Below are 16,001 nucleotides of genomic sequence, written 5' to 3' on the forward strand. Positions count from 1 at the left end.
ACAATGAAACCTCAAAGATGCAAGTGGTGACAACTTGCAACAATGTCAATAAGATGAGGAACCTCAACCTATACCCCAAATATTTACAAGAGTTAGTAGACCCCCAGATAAATTCGTTCCTTCCTTCAACCATATCCTATTCATAGACTCAGGAAAGCTAGAGTCATATGAAGAATCCATGCAACATGAATCAAAAGAGGAGTGGACAAAGAACATAAAAGCAAAGATGGACTCATTGCATTGAATTCAAACCTAGGAATTGGTTGGGTTGCCTAGAGGTAAACGTGCACTATAAGATAAAAGGGCATATAAGTTGAAGGAGGGAAAAATAGATACAAGTCTAGGCTTTAGTAAAGGGGTTTTCTCAAAAGAAAGGTGTTGATTTTAATATGATATTTTCTCTTATTGTAAAATGAATTCCATTATACTTGTTTTAAGCCTTGTGGCTACTCATGGCTTGAATCTTAAACAAATAGATGTAAACACGATGTTACCTCATAGCGACTTGGAGGAGGAGATTTACACGTTTCAACCAAAGGGGTACGAAGAAAAGGGTAAGGAGAAAATGGTATGCAGATCGAGAAAGATCTTGTATGGGCTAAATCAAGCATCAAGATAGTGGTACCTAAAATTTGACCGATGGATGCTAGATCACGGATTCCACCGATGCAACTTAGATCACTATCTATACACAAAGAATTTGGAAGATAGAAAATACATCATCCTAATGTTGTATGTTGATGACATGCTAATTACAAGTGATAACATGCAAGATATTAGAGAGTCTAAATTTTTCTAATAAAAGATTTAGGTGTTGTAAAACAAATACCTGGTATGAAAATATCAAGGGATAGGTTAAAGAAGACATCAACACTATCTCAAGAGGATCACATCAAGAAGGTACTAGAAAGGTTTGCAATATAAAATGCAAAACCAATTTCTACACCTTTGGCTAGTTTCTTTAAACTCAACAAAGATATGCATCCAAAGGCACAAGAGGAGATCGTTTATATGTCTAAAGTTTCATGTGCGTAGCAGTATGTTATCTAATGTATGCTATGGTTTGAACAATGCCAAACATTGCAGATGTAGTGGGAGTTATGAGTAGGTTCATGGAGAATCTAGATAAAGAACATTGGCGAGCTATGAAATGGATACTTAGGTATTGAAAAGGGACAACCACAAATGGTTTATGTTTTGGAGGCACTAGCGTGTGTTTGGAAGAATATGTTGATGTAGATACGACAAGTGAAAAAGATACCCAAAGACACACTACAAGATACGTCTTCACCATTGGAGGCACAACAATAAGTTTCGCTTAAAAGTTGCAAAAAGTGGTCTCACTATCTACCATAGAAGTAGAATATGTACCTCAAAAGAGATTTTGTGGCTTCACAGATTTTTGGAGTAGCTTGGATATAAGTAAGACAATATTTTCTTGTATAGTGATAGTCAAAGTGCCATTCACCTTGAAAAGAATCCATGCTTTCACCCAAGGACAAATCATATGAAAGTAAGGTATCGCTTTATACGTACTCATTTGGAAGAGGAACAACCAAATCTTGGAAAGGTGGGCACAAGCCAGAATCCTGCAAACATGTTGACAAAAGTGGTTAACAAGGAGAAGTTGAGATTTTTCTCATCGTCAATTGGTATTCAAGGATAAGAAGCCAGAACAAAAAATAGTCATAGGTTTGGTGGAGATCAATCTCCAAGTGGAAGATTGTTAAGTATGGAGTCTGATACCCTTCTAGTTTTTATCCTAGAAAAGAACATTTGTAAGGCCCCTGTTATGAGGAGAAGCCATTGTGCATGAGAAAATTTACTCATAAAAAAATCAAATATCCATACTCGCTCTCAATCTCACTGGAATATTTCATTTTTGCCAAAATATATTGGCCAAATGGATTTCAAAACGTGATAAAAAAATGGCCGACCAATACATGGCAAGTGCCTACTTTCCATGGACATCCCACACTTGGGTGAACCACATATATCTTGTGCTCTCTCTCTCTCTCTCTCTACTATGCTATTTTTTGTGTATGTTTTCTCTCTCCATTAAGTACACCACTCCAATTACTATTAAGTAACTCATTAATCCTAAACTTCTAGGACTACTATTGAATTGGATGCCCTTCCCTCTAGATAGTTATCCTCACAATGCCATGCCTCTATTGGCCTTCTCTGTCTTCCAACAATTCTAGATCCTTCAATGGAGATTTAAATTGTCCCTTTTGAACATTTTTTGTCCCCAGATTCTTTTTAGAAACCTCGACCAAGTTATTCTTGACTTGCCATATCTCTTTCTCAGGGTTCTCATCCGACCCTCTTGCTACATTCTTAGTATTCTCCTCAGCATATTCATAAGTTGGGATTTCCACTCTCTGAGATTATAAAGCTACCAAAAGCCTATGAAAAATTGGACTTCTAAGTATTCTGGCTTGCTTGCCTCCTCCACATCCTGATTGATTTGATCTGTTAGTGCCCTTTGATATTGCCACTGATTGACTTTCTTGGCATCGTCTGGGCTTTTCCTCATTGCTATTATCAACCTCCCACATCTTAGGTTTTACCTCATAATCCTCATTAGTTTTCGTGATCATGTCGGCTTCTTTTCCTTGATCGTCTTTTTACTAAGATTTTGATCGTCTTTGCCTGCATCTATTGGCATCATTGGTGTCAATAGGGACTCTAGCTTTGTCCTTCCCATTGAATGATGGGAACCATGTGATTGAGATAATCTTTCAGCTCTTTTTGAATGTTATAACGTGGGAATTCATTGAGTGTTTGGAGGTTTGATGCTCCTCACCACCTCTAATACATGGATTTCATTTGGTGTATTTGAGACTCTAGGGGTAAAGGTGGTGTGTCTTACCTTAGGCCAGACACTTTGTGTGGTCATCCACTCTTTCCCTTATTCATTGTACATAATATACAAGGAATAAGGTGCACTCTACCCCCCTTAGGTTGCTCCACCCACCTTTGTACCGTCTACCCTTGTCACAAAAATATCAATCATGTATTTGTTTTTTGGATTAGCAATCAAACTTGTACAAAGAGAGTTTTTGTTTTCAAAATTAGACAGCTTACAAAAGTACAATGGGTATCTCATAGCAGATCTAAAGACCTTTTTGATAGGACGGGAGAAACTTACAGTGCAGCAGTTGTGCTAGGAGATTGGAAGATTGTGTGTGGGGGAAAGTAACAAGACTTGAAAGCTTGGGTGGTGTGGTTGTGTATGTATCACACACACACACACACACACACACACACACACACACACACACACACACACACACACACACACACACACACACACACACACACATTGACTCTTCATTGGCAAAATCTTGGAAATCATGGGAGCAAATAATTTGAAGATTATTGAGGGCAAACACAACGACTCTTCATTGGCAAAATCTTGGAAATCTTGGGAACAACCAACAAGAGACTAACACCATTGACAATGTGTCTACACACACACACACACACAAGCTTGTGTGTGACCATTGCAATGGCAAAGAGTGATTGCGCATTTTTTGTGTGTGCAAGACTTCTCATCATTGGAGATTGTGTATACCTTTCCCACACACATAGGCATCAGATTGGAGCAAGAAAAAGTGAGACAGGATCAAAGCAAGATAGGGCTAGAGAGAGACTCTCACAATTTTGCATCTATGACTGCAGCAAGAGATCTCCCACATTGCTACCACTACAACAATCTCCCTTAGAGGATCAGACCTAAGAGTTTGAGAGCACATTCATCATTCTTTGGTGTCTTGAACATTGTGACCACTATCACACTCTCCCTTGGAGGATCGGACTTGAGAGTTTGAGAGCTAATTTGGCATTCTTTAGCATATAGGATGTAGTATTTTCCAAAAATATAGGTCACTCAAAAATGATTTTTTGCTTTGAATTGTGCTTTTGATGCACACACATCCATCTAGTTCAAGCCTTGTTCAAGCATCCTATCACATAGAGAGAGAAAGAGAGAGGATCAAACTCTCTTCACATATCAATCTCATTGGCTTCTTTGAGCATCACCAAGCCCGACATCAACATCAAGCACTCTTCTCAACATCAACATAGCAAGAGAGGGAGAGAAAGCTCCTTGGCTATTCTTTGGTGTAGCTTTGACATCAACGACCTTCTCCTTTGACATTCCTTTGGCATCTTCTCCTTGCAGCTCCTCTTGACTTTGAGAGAGAGAGAGAGAGAGAGAGAGAGAGAGAGAGAGAGAGAGAGAGAGAGAGAGAGAGAGAGAGAGAGAGAGAGAGAGAGAGAGAGAGAGAGAGAGAGAGAGAGAGAGAGAGAGAGAGAGAGAGAGAAGAGGCTTGGCCTCCTCGACATCAACAGCCCCACTAGGTGGATGTTGACATCTGGCCATGAGCACCAAATTTTGGCATTGTAGAGCTGCAAGCATCCTAACTACCCTGTAAATGGGTTTACAAGTATAAGATCACCGCTCATGATAGTCAGCCAAAGTACAAAGCAAGGCTTGTTGCCAAGGGCTTTAAGCAAGAACAAGGCATTGACTTTGATGAAGTCTTCTCTCCGGTGGTCAAGATGACTACATTGAGATGCTTTCTTGCATTGGTTGCCATATTAGATTTGGTGTTGCACCAAATGGATGTCAAGACAGCGTTCTTGCATGGTGATTTAGATGTGGAAATTTACATGCAGCAGCCAGAAGGGTTTGTTGAGAAAGGCAAGGAAGATTGGGTATGCCAGTTGTTAAAGAGTCTTTATGGCTTAAAACAATCACCGAGGGCATGATACCATAAATTCCACAAGTTTATGCTTTCTGAAGGCTTTAAACGTAGTGAGTTCGATCACTGTCTATATACAAAGAAGGCTAAGGATGGTAGTTGGTTGATCCTTATTTTGGATGTGGATGACATGTTGATTCATGGCAAGCACTTGGAAGAAATTTCAGCTTTGAAGTCAAAGATGGCAAAATCGTTTGACATGAAAGACATGGGTGAGGCAAGTCATATACTTGGTATGCGCATTGAGAGAGACAGATCAAAGAAGTTGATTTGGTTATCTCAAACAGAGTATATTGACAAGGTTTTGCAACGTTTCAATATGGAGAAGGGAAAGGCATTGAGTGTTCCATTGCCACCATATGTGAAACTTAGCAAACAAGATTGTCCTGTGTCTGAGGAAGAACAGGCTGAAATGGATAAGATTCCATATGCATCTGTAGTGGGTAGTTTGATGTATGCAATGATTGCTACTCGCCTAGACATTGCATTTGCAGTGGGAGTAGTAAGTCGATACATGTCAAACCCAGGCAAGAAACATTGGGAGGCAGTGAAAGGAATATTGAGATACCTGAAAGCTACAAAGAGTATGCGTATATGCTATGGGAGTCAGGAGCTAAGTGTAAAGGGTTTTATAGACTCAGATTATGCAGGTGACTTAGAGAACCGAAGGTCTACTTCAGGGTATGTCTTTACATTGGCTGGTGGAGCAGTATAATGGCGTTCTAGATTACAAGATTGTGTTACTCAGTCTACTACAGAGGCTGAATATGTTGCAGCATCAGAGGCATGCAAAGAATCAATTTGGCTTAATCGACTAGTAACAGATTTGGGAATCAAAGAAGAGATGCCTGTGTTATATTGTGATAGTCAAAGTGCTATACAATTGGTTCGCAATCCAGTTTATCACTCAAAGGCAAAGCATGTGGATGTGAAGTATTTTTTCATCAGGGAAATGCTCGAGGATAAGCAACTTCAGCTTGTCAAAGTTCACACCACAGAAAATCCTGCTGATCTACTTACAAAAGGACTTCCCTCCGAGAGCTTTGCGCATTTTCGCAAGCAGTTAGGTGTAGGGTAGTACATCACTTCTCTACATCTCTTGTATATTAGCTTGTATAGTAGCTTCTCTCACACTTAAAGTACCACATTGGACTTTAAGTGGGAGGTTGTTGGGGTATAAAGCCCAATGTGGTCGCCCAGGTAAGTGGGCGGGCCGCCGTGTATGTACACATATTCTTTTGTAAAAACCTAATAAGAACTCACTATGCTCTACACATTACAGTAGAGCGAGTTCACCATATCGTTGTGCTCTTCTTCTTGCACTCTCTCTCGCGTTGCACTTCCGCTCGTACTCCTTCAACCCAGACCAGGAATGTTATAGGCTCCAACAAGGAAAGGTTGCCTAGGCATATGTATTGGGGGCAGGATCCCGCCCAATAGATCAGCATCGAGCACTGTTATGATTTTCAATATCATGTCTTTCGGCAAGGCCCTTGACAACATGAATTAGCGTAGTTTTGAGCATGTGCTTGATAAACTCTCGTATGCAATGGAATGTATGATCACGGCTATAGATCATATAACCAAGCAGGTCTGAGATGCATAACTTATGCGTGTTCTATTAATTTTCACTTACATTTACAATTCGACACGATCGACTTTTTGTGCATAAACGACAAGGTCATCTCTCTTTGCTATGACAGCTGTCGTTAATAGCATTTGTCGGCAACAAGACCAGACAGAGTTCTATGAAGCAAGGCTTCAATTTCTACATCTTTCATTGAAGCTGGCCACGTTTGGCATATGCTATGATCATACACAAGGGGGAAGGAATAGAAAAAGTGTTTGTAGGTGGGTTCAATTTGGCAGTCTATGGCTTTATGTACCAGACGGGTGTATAGGACATACGAGGGCGTCTGTACAGATATGGCTATGGGCCATTTTGGAATGAGTTTTTCTCCCAACTTCCAGACAATTGGCTCACTTATGGGACGTCAATAAAGAGACCATCAGTATTATTAAGAAGATATTAATACTTGTGTTTTCGAGGACGAAAGCTCTTCCTTAAGGGGGGAGTAATGTCAAGACAAGGTCCTACGGGGCAAGGCCCAACCTAGGGGGTCAGGGACCTAGGCCAAGGGCCGGCTGGACCAGTGCGGACTGGGATCCGCTTAGGGCAAGTGCTAGGAGCTAGCCTATATAAGGGGCGGTAGGGAGGAGGATCCCAGGTTCAGTTACCCGAGGCCTTATATCTAGCTCCTCATGTAATGCATCGATAGAGGTAAAAGCTTCTCCAACAGCCTCCACCTACAATAGTGGACCTCCATGAAGCTACAAAGGAATCCACACCTCCTAGTGTTCAAGAATCACCTGATGAACCACTTCAAGTTCAATCCTGGGAGAGTACCTTACCACCCTTGCAACTCGACGAGGGACCTAAGGTAATAGAAAACTATTGGCAAAAATCCTCACCTATTACCAACTGGAACTATTGGTTTCAAAGGGTGACGAGCACATTTCAAACAGTATGACCTACCCAAGGAAGGGGGGAAGTCTTCATTCACGTCATCCTATTGAATTATTTCTCTCTCAACCTTCCTCCCTGACCTCTCAATCTCCCAATCTTAGGGAATGTATATATAAAGCCTTATACTCACAAAAAAGAAAAATAATGCACAATAAAAGTCAAAACATTGACCCAGACCTACACATTCACATCCGGTACACTGAAACAGAAACCTGTGTCATAAATTACCTTTGATCCTCATCACTCGAGTGATGGAGGGTAGGTAGGATTAGTACGATAGGAGTGCTTCTGTTTTTGAGTTTAGTGATTAGCAAAGTTCTTTCTTCACATTGATGTGCCTCCTAGAGGTATTCTTTGTGTTTCCTCGTGTGTACAGGAACATGTTGCTGTGGTTAGGATTTGGATCTTCATGGAATCTTTCTCTCGTTCACTCTTCAAACCAAGCACGATCATCAACACAAACAGGTGTTTTTTGTCCATTAACATGCCCCTTATCTTTTTTGCATCCATGTTTGTCTGCTTTAATTGTGATTGGTAGCATAATATTCAACGCATTTGCTTAGTACCAAACATTAGATTCAATGTAATTTTTTTGTCATAATCACTTGTCTAGGTTTAAAAATCAAGCAGTCTGACTAAGCTAGTTTGACCAAGCTAGGTGTTAGAGATCTTCTCTTAATACCATGGGGAATGCCTTCCTAATAATCAATGGTTACTTAGGTTCTTAATCCGATTTAGGCAACATTGTGTGAAATGTACTTGGGCTTTCTAGTGGGCTTAGTCCCTATTGACCTTTAGCTTAAGTATTATAAAGGGAGTTTACTAGTGTGATGAGCCTAGGGAGGGTAACAATGTTATATGACCCCCCAAAGTTACAAAATTAAAATGCTAAAAACGAACAAACAAAAAATCAAAGTGCCATAATGTAAAATCTTAACTGGAAGAGAAACCTCAGCTTGATTTGGTACTCCACTCACATGTATCGCCTATGGTACTAGAGCCCTAGAGGTTCCCAGTGTGTGCGATTTTCCTTGAAAAGCAAAAAACCCAAGGCATACAAAGTAAGCACACACATTAAAAGTGAATCATTGTGAAAAGACTTTGGGGGGTCAAAGAAAAGGTAATCAGTCAGGCGATGATTTCATGAGCAATTCCTTTTATCGTAGCTTAACTACAAGGTCTTCTAGGTATAGCCTCTAGTCATCGCTCGAACATGAAATACTTGGCTCTTGCAATTAAACAACTTAATTGACCAGAGAAAATTAAAAAGCTTGCCCATGGTATTAATAGTCGATCTTTAGTGCCTTTCGACCGTTGAATTAGCGACCCCGAACTTGTTTAGTTTCTACCTTCCCAACTGTTTATGTGTTTGATTATATTGCAATTTAATGTTTATTACTGAAAAATGGTCTAGAATTATGCTACCAATCAATTTGTCTGCCTACAACTGCATATGCTTTTTAATTGTTTATGAGAATGCAATTACTGTGCCAATGTTTTTGGATTTTGCAGTGACTGAAGAAGGCTAAGGACATTCATCCCAAATGCTCTTCCACCTCAACGAACGAGCTTCAACTCAATAGCTTGCAAGGACGGAATCTACATCCGGAAGGGGGGTGAAGGAGTACGAGCGGAAGTTCGACACGAGAGAGAGTGCGAGAAGAAGAGCACAATGATATGGTGAACTCGCTCTACTGTAATGTGTAGAGCATAGTGAGTTCTTATTAGGTTTTTACAAAAGAATATGTGTACATACCTGGCGGCCCGCCCACTTACCAGGCGACCACATTGGGCTTTATACCCCAACAACCTCCCACTTAAAGTCCAATGTGGTACTTTAAGTGTGAGAGAAGCTACTATACAAGCTAATATACAAGAGATGTAGAGAAGTGATACTACCCTACACCTAACTGCTTGCGAAAGTGCGCAAAGCTCTCTGAGGAAAGTCCTTTTGTAAGTAGATCAACAAGATTTTCTGTGGTGTGAACTTTGACAAGCTGAAGTTTCTTATCCTCGAGCATTTCCCTGATGAAATGATACTTCACATCCACATGCTTTGTCTTTGAGTGATAAACTGGATTGCGAACCAATTGTATAGCACTTTGACTATCACAATATAACACATGCATCTCTTCTTTGATTCCCAAATCTGTTACTAGTCGATTAAGCCAAATTGATTCTTTGCATGCCTCTGATGCTGCAACATATTCAGCCTCTGTAGTAGACTGAGTAACACAATCTTGTAATCTAGAACGCCATGATACTGCTCCACCAGCCAATGTAAAGACATACCCTGACGTAGACCTTCAGTTGTCTAAGTCACCTGCATAATCTGAGTCTGTAAAACCCTTTACACTTAGCTCCTGACTCCCATAGCATATACGCATACTCTTTGTAGCTTTCAGGTATCTCAATATTCCTTTCACTGCTTCCCAATGTTTCTTGCCTGGGTTAGACATGTATCGACTTACTACTCCCACTGCAAATGCAATGTCTGGGCGAGTAGCAATCATTGCATACATCAAACTACCCACTGCAGACGCATATGGAATCTTATCCATTTCAGCCTGTTCTTCCTCAGACACGGGACAATCTTGTTTACTAAGTTTCACATATGGTGGCAATGGAACACTCAATGCCTTTCCCTTCTCCATATTGAAATGTTGCAAAACCTTGTCAATATACTCTGTTTGAGATAACCAAATCAACTTCTTTGATCTGTCTCTCTCAATGCGCATACCAAGTATATGACTTGCCTCACCCATGTCTTTCATGTCAAACGATTTTGCCATCTTTGACTTCAAAGCTGGCAAAATCGTTTGACATGAAAGACATGGGTGAGGCAAGTCATATACTTGGTATGTGCATTGAGAGAGACGGATCAAAGAAGTTGATTTGGTTATCTCAAACAGAGTATATTGACAAGGTTTTGCAACGTTTCAATATGGAGAAGGGAAAGGCATTGAGTGTTCCATTGCCACCATATGTGAAACTTAGAAAACAAGATTGTCCTGTGTCTGAGGAAGAACAGACGCATATGGAATCTTATCCACTTCAGCCTGTTCTTCCTCAGACACAGGACAATCTTGTTTGATAAGTTTCACATATGGTGGCAATGGAACACTCAATGCCTTTCCCTTCTCCATATTGAAACGTTGCAAAACCTTGTCAATATACTCTGTTTGAGATAACCAAATCAACTTCTTTGGTCTGTCTCTCTCAATGCGCATACCAAGTATATGACTTGCCTCACCCATGTCTTTCATGTCAAACGATTTTGCCATCTTTGACTTCAAACCTGAAATTTCTTCCAAGTGCTTGCCAGCAATCAACATGTCATCCACATACAAAATAAGGATCAACCAACTGCCATCCTTAGCCTTCTTTGTATATAGACAGTGATCGAACTCACTACGTTTGTAGCCTTGAGAAAGCATAAACTTGTGGAATTTATGTTACCATGCCCTCGGTGATTGTTTTAAGCCATAAAGACTCTTTAAGAACTGGCATACCCAATCATCCTTGCCTTTCTCAACAAACCCTTCTGGCTGCTGCATGTAAATTTCCACATCTAAATCACCATGCAAGAACACTGTCTTGACATCCATTTGGTGCGACACCAAATCTAATATGGCAACAAATGCAAGAAAGCATCTCAATGTAGTCATCTTAACCACCGGAGAGAAGACTTCATCAAAGTCAATGCCTTGTTCTTGCTTAAAGCCCTTGGCAACAAGCCTTGCTTTGTACTTTGGCTGACTATCATGAGCGGTGATCTTATACTTGTAAACCCATTTACAGGGTAGAGCCTTTTTGCCCCGTGGTAATTTAACTAGCTTCCATGTCTGGTTTTTATGCAGAGCTATCATCTCTGACTGCATGGCCAATTGCCAATTCCCGGAGTCCTTCATTTGCACTGCTTTCTTGTAATATGAAGGCTCATTGCAATCAGTCAACATGACATAGTTCATAGATGGAACAAACCTATCAGGAGGCCGCGTGACACGTCCAGATCTACGCACAATAGGTGGCTCAGGCTCAGCCACAACCTCTGGTTCACTCTACCTTGTCCTAGCTCCTCTTGAGCCCTTACATTTTGTCTTGCACGTGTAGGTCCATCTTCTTGGAAGACAACTCTTCTAATCTCCTCCACCCTCTCTGGTTTAGAATGATATTTGGATTCATTAAAGTGAACATCATTGCTGCGGACAACCTTTCTGGATTCCGGATCCCAAAGTCTGTACCCCATCTCACCAAAATTACCATAGCCTAGAAAGATGCACTTTCTACTCTGTGGCGCAAGTTTGTTCCTAAATTCCTTTGGAACGTGAGTATATGCCTCACAGCCAAAGACTCTGAGATGCTTGTATGAGGGAATTTTGCCTGACCATACCATCTCTGGCACTGAATCCTTCTGCAAAACCTTGCTAGGAGATCTATTTACAAGATGAACAGTTGTTGATACAGCTTCAGCCCAAAACCCATTTGGCAGCTGTGCATTAGACAACATACTTCTGACCTTCTCTTGTATGGTCCTATTCATCCTCTCAGCAACACCATTTTGAGGAGGATTGTAAGGAGCAGTAAGTTCACGTTTTATACCTTTTGACTCACAAAACTCCTGATAGGCCTTTGAAACATACTCTCCACCATTGTCAGTGCGTAAGCATTTAAGCTTCTTGCCACTCTGATTCTCCACAAGTGTCACAAACGTTTTGAAAACACTCAATGCTTCATCCTTGTGCTTGAGAAAGTAAACCCATACTTTCCTCGAGTAATCATCTATAAATGTGATAAAGTAAGAAGCTCCCCCTAGAGATAGGTTAGGCATAGGTCCACACAAATCACTATGAACAAGTGCCAACTGTGTATCTCTTCTATTGCTTCTATGCTTATGTGGCTGCTATGTTTGCTTACCATACAGACAATGTTCACAGAATTCAAAATCATTAAATGAAAATCCAGGCAAATAACCAGAACGAGACAAGATTTCCATTCCCTTCTTGGACATATGTCCTAACCGGCTATGCCACAAAGAAACGTTCGATTGCTCGGTTACATTGATTACATTTTTAGAGACATTTGATACATAAATCATGTAAAGTCCTCCAGACTTTACTCCATGTACTACTGTCATAGAACCCTTGGATATCTTCCACATGTTCTGTCCAAAAATGGTGACGTAGCCAGCATCATCCAGTAAACCTGTGCTGATCAAGCTCTTTGTAATTGCAGGAACATGTCTCACATTCTTCATCGTGAAAGAAGAGCCATTCTGAAACTTCAATTGAACATCTCCAACACCTAAGATCTCACATGTCTGCCCATTGCCTAGCCGAACATGATCTTTAGTGGTCACATAATAGGTAAACCACTCCTTGTTTGGAGACACATGAAGTGATGGCCCCGAGTCTATAATCCAGTCACTCAGTGCATTTCCATCAGATGCTGTAGGAAGAGCTGAGTCCATTGTATTCTTCAAGAAGTAGATGTCTCCTGACACTAGACTGTCATCCTCTGCAACAGTGTTTGTCACATTTATTTCTTGAATCTTCACTGAGGACTTGTTCTTCTCACCATGGTCTTCAGCTTTCTCTTTGCCTTTTTCTGCTTTCCATTCTCTGCAGTCTCTTTTCATGTGACCCTTCTTGCCACAATGGTAGCATTTTATGTCACTCTTGCCTTTAGCACTGCGGGACTTGCTACGAGACTGATTCCTCTTTCCACCTTTGTACTTTTCTTTGGTCCTTCCCCTGACAACTAAGGCTGTTCCTTTGCCTTTGTCCATTGTCTTTCTATTGGTTTCTTCAGTAAGCAGACTTCCTTCTACACCTGCTATGTTCAAACCATCTGGAGGTGCAGAATTACTCAAAGTTGTGCGAAAAGTGTCCCAACTTTCCGGCAATGTGATCAACAGGAACATAGCTCTAATAGGTTCATCAAACTTGACACCTTGAGCTAACAACTGACTGTAGATTGTGTTGAATTCATTCAGATGATTGGACATAGGTGTCCCTTCTTTCATCTTCAAGTCAACAAGCTTCTTAAGCCAGTATACCTGTGAAGCTGCACTCTACTTCTCATAAAGATCACTCAGCTTTAACCATGCTTGATAAGCCGACATCTCGTCTACTACATTGAAGTAAATGCTTTCTGCCAAAGTCAGCATAATGGTAGAAAGTACCAATTCATCCATTTCGCTCCATTCATCTTCGTCCATATCTTCTGGTTTTATCCCCTTGAGCTTTATAGGTTTTATCTGCTTCTTTTGTACCAACACGTGCCAAATCTGCTTCTTCCACAATGGGAAATTGGTTCCATCGAGCTTCTTGATATTGTAAAGAGCAGTGTCCTGTGATCCAGCCATAGCTACGCTTCACAGTATTTTACTTTCCTGGGAAAAATTTGGCAGAGTTTCCCCTGTAAACTGACCTCTGAACCAATATCAACCTGTCAAATGAACCAAGAAAGCTTCAGATTCTGCAGAAATTTTGGCAGAGTCTCCTTTGTAAAATGGCTCTGGTGTACTAAAAACAGACCAAAAAACAGCTCAAAAAACCACTGTCTCTCTGACACTGTAAGCTGTGGGTAAACCTGTCCTGCGCCTGTACTGTCTCTCACTGTCCTGTCACTGTCCTGTAAGCATAGACTGCGACAATGCCTCAACGGCAGTAAAGCAAAGATGCAATCCCAACTGTCTAACTCACAGTCAATACATCCTAGCTGCCTATCTAAGGGTGCTCGAGGGATCGCTCCAAGACCTGTATCACCGAAAGGATCTCAACATTCGAGAATCCCCCAGCTCAATAAAACCTCACTCGACCCTCAAAAAAGGCTTCAGTAAATCTGATAGTACATAGACTTCCCACAAAGTCATACATCCAAAAATTTCCCCCTATATGCTGTAACCGCTGCGGCGGTTGTTTGTTGCGTGACTCACAGCTAGCAAACCCTCAACAAACATACATCATCTCTGACAATACATCCCATGTGGAAGTACCTGCAATGTCAGGATGAAATCTGGAATATCAAGCAGCAAACACAAGCTACCTGATGAACTAGTGGATGTCACCTACAGTCTGTGTGTAGATGCGCCCGTGTCGTATGTGACACGCCTCCAAGAACTGTGAGCCATCCTTCGATGTGTAGACAGCCACAAATCAACACTCTGGGAGTGTCGATATCCTCAACACCTGCAGTCGTAGGCCGAAAACCCCAAATTTGCAGAGTTGGATCTGCACCCGCCAAGACCACGTAGTCGAAAATGGCGTGCGCAGACCTTTGTTGAAGCCGAACGGTGGCCGTGTCTTCGCCTGTCGAATTTTACTCCAATCTGAGCTGGTGACTCTAGCCTCCTGCAGTGCTGCCCCGAGCCTCGATCTGAGCTCTGATACCAGTTGAAGGAGTACGAGCGAAAGTTCGACGCGAGAGAGAGTGTGAGAAGAAGAGCACGACGCTATGGTGAACTCGCTCTACTGTAATGTGCAGAGCATAGTGAGTTCTTATTAGGTTTTTACAAAAGAATATGTGTACATACCTGGCGGCCCGCCCACTTACCAGGTGACCACATTGGGCTTTATACCCCAACAGGGGGCATGTTAACCCTCACACACATTCCTATCACCTACGACGGATGCTGTATTATTTATTTGGTAGAGTCAGGGACCGGGCTTGTCAGTCCAATAGGAAAATGGTAAGAGTGATCGCCGATGAGAGGCACACTCTAACTGGAACATTCAAGGGATTAGTTGGCTAAGAATGGGCGCCCAAGTGTGAATGGGGCGAGCTCATATAAAAGTCAACTAAACCTAAAATTTACTCATTCTCTCATTTGTGCAATTGAAGAGTGCTCTTGCTCCATCTCCATCTTCTTCTTCTTCATCTCCTTGTGTGTGTGTGTGTGTGTGTGTGTGTGTGTGTGTGTGTGTGAGAGAGAGAGAGAGAGAGAGAGAGAGAGAGAGAGAGAGAGAGAGAGAGAGAGAGAGAGAGAGAGAGAGAGAGAGAGAGAGTGCGATCGATCATTGCGGCGGCACGACAGTGGTGAGGCGGTTGAGCGCGGCGTAGCGACGTCTCCCTCTTCTTCGCGGCGAGGAATCCTCCACGACAGTAAGCATAGAGCGGTGAGTGACACACCATCGCCATGTTTGAGCTTACTAGTTTAGGCTTTGGGTGCTTGGAGCCATTTGTGGCCTGCACACAGTGTATCGGCAAGTTCCTTGCATTGACATGTACGACATACGCGCATAGAGGTCTAGCAGCTCTTCTACAGAGAATTCTAACTCCAATGAGACTTCTAGCAGTTCTAACAGTAGTTCAGATGAAAAGAGAAAGGACAAGGCTAAGAAAGGGTCTTGGTCCCGAAAAATCGACGAAATGGCCAGGCAGATAACTGAAATCAGCCAGACCAGACAACCTGTTAGGAAGATGGAAACTTGGTGCTCCAAATGCAAATCTAGAGATCATGTTTGCAACGAATGCCCACAATGCACGTACTGCAAGGCATATAGCCATCTATGGAATAATTCTGGCATTCAAATCCATCATTTCAAGAAAGTTAAGGATCGCTCTCTCATTGTTTTTATAAATGCCGAATCAGCTAAGGTAGAGACGACCAGTGGACCCAAAGAAGAAAATTTAGGTACTAGTGGGACTGGTAGTACTGGGTGCGGCAGATACCAAGGGGGTACTGGCCAAGGCCGAGG

The sequence above is a fragment of the Adiantum capillus-veneris genome, chromosome 13 (genome assembly GCF_014529385.1).
Source record: "Adiantum capillus-veneris isolate H3 chromosome 13, ASM1452938v2, whole genome shotgun sequence".
Lineage (NCBI taxonomy): Eukaryota > Viridiplantae > Streptophyta > Polypodiopsida > Polypodiales > Pteridaceae > Adiantum > Adiantum capillus-veneris.